This window comes from Cyprinus carpio, unplaced genomic scaffold, assembly GCF_018340385.1.
Source record: "Cyprinus carpio isolate SPL01 unplaced genomic scaffold, ASM1834038v1 S000001353, whole genome shotgun sequence".
In the NCBI taxonomy this organism is placed as follows: Eukaryota; Metazoa; Chordata; class Actinopteri; order Cypriniformes; family Cyprinidae; genus Cyprinus; species Cyprinus carpio.
Genome location: NW_024874069.1, coordinates 1 through 1954, shown reverse-complemented (window position 1 = coordinate 1954; position 1954 = coordinate 1). Strand labels below are relative to the sequence as shown.

The 1954-nt window shown below is 42.8% G+C and overlaps 1 pseudogene; it reads right to left on the bottom strand.

Moving 5' to 3' along the window:
* Positions 1-7: 7 nt before the first annotated feature.
* Positions 8-1947, bottom strand: LOC122143316 (annotated as a pseudogene).
* Positions 1948-1954: the final 7 nt, after the last annotated feature.

Sequence of the window (1954 nt, the reverse complement as noted above, 5' to 3'; positions counted from 1 at the left end):
GAGAGACAGCTGAAAGTTTTCTTCAGTAAGAGGTTTACTTCCACATTCAGTTTTTATCAGCTGTAAAACTGCTGCAAATGTTTCAACAGTGAAGCTAGGTTGAACTCCCACATTTTCAAAAAGTTCACGACAACTATTTCTGTACTTGTTGGGAAGCTGGTAAGGATGGAGCAGCATCAAAGTTTAAGTGAAATGCTACTTTGATGGTTCCACGTAGTGTTTCCAACTAGAATTGAAGAGAATGTTTTTAGCTCCTCCATGATTTCCTCTTGCGCAGCACTGGACTGCAGCAGTTCCTCATGGAGATATTTGTAGCAAGCATTGGTTATGTTCTCTTGATACAGAGTTACACCATCAAAGGATTTTGAGAGCTCTTTCAGTTGGCTGATGACTAATGAAACAGTTGGCTTTTTTATCAATCCAAGAAAGTCTTTCACAGCCAGTGAGATAGGACCACATCCTTTAAAGGAAGGGGAATTTTCATTGAGAATGGGCTTCATTAAACACACACAGTGTCCTGATGGTCTGTTGTAAAAAGCTCTTTTGCCGGTGTCAGGCAGTAGATTGGGGAAATTGTTTCATGCCATGGAAGCGGAAAATCCAGCTGGTTTTACAAGAATGGTAGGAATTTGATATTTTGTAATTTGGGCAAGATTGATTGCTGGATCTCATTTTAGTTTTTCATCAATGAGACTGAGGATTATACTGCTCCTGTGGCACGCAAGTGTGTGGTCATTTTCATTTAGAGCCAATGCAAAACTCCAGGCAGGGATTCAATTCAAGTCTTCCCAAGAGATGAGTCATCCCTTGGCCATGCCCAGCTGCACTAGCTTTGCACAGGCACTTTTCGGATTGAGCTTAATCTCTCAGAGCTTCCCCTTCAGGGAACCTTCCATCTTCACTGTTGTATTTTAGTTTGGCTACTCTGCCCCTCAGGATGTATGAGTGAGATAGCAACACAAGCTTCTGTGATGGCCCTGAGCATGGAATACATGAGGTTTCCCTCAGTATGGATGCAAAAATCTCAAGTTTTTTCATTGAGGTACATAATAATACATCAGAGGGTCACGTAGTCATAGCAATTTCTTGGATATGGGGGAAGAACACATCTGAGAAAAAACTGAGTCTCTGTCAGGTGATGCTCCATCAGTTTTCCTTTACAGCCAAGCATCGCCGAAGCCTTCCGCGCGGCCAGTCACAGCAGCTCAACAGCACAAAGGTCTTGGGATCCACACTTTCTGAGGTATTCTCAAGAATATCTTGAAGGCAGCAGACCCAATGTCTGGTCTGCAAAGCAACGAGTCATCCAAAAAACGGACATTCTTGATTGACACCCAGGATTTTCCATCGGAAAAGACTTTTGCATTCATCATCACCCTTTAGCTATTTCTTGATAAACCCCTTGACAAATCAGACTGAAATCATCATGGACAACTCCAGGGTCAGGCCAGGCTGCATAATAGCTGTAGTCCAATAATTCCCCACTTTCTGCAATTGACCTCAGCATGTTAAGTGCAGCCAAGTATTGCTTGGACAATCACATGTCTCATAAAAATGGCATTCCATTGTCCTTTTGTGTCTGTCTTCCAGATCTCTTTGCGATTTGATGTGACAGCAAAGCAACCATTAATGTGCACAGGTAAGCCAGTTTTGATTCGAAGGGGTAAATAGCAGAAAACTTCCCCAATTGGTGGCATTGTCTTTACAGGTCCATTTTCTATTGTCTTCTTCAGAGAGCAGCACAGCTACACCTCCACATGGTACCAGACCGAGGCGTTTTCCGCTATCACTCAAGGAGAACTTCAGAGCTTCTGTTACATCCATGCATGAGCAGATAAGCCAGTTTGTATTTTCCACTCCCTTTCTGTGGCATGTCATCTGTAAGTCTTTTATTTGTGTGCCTTTAGCAGCCATCTCAAAGTAGGATGATGGATCTTCTTCAGAACCTCACAGA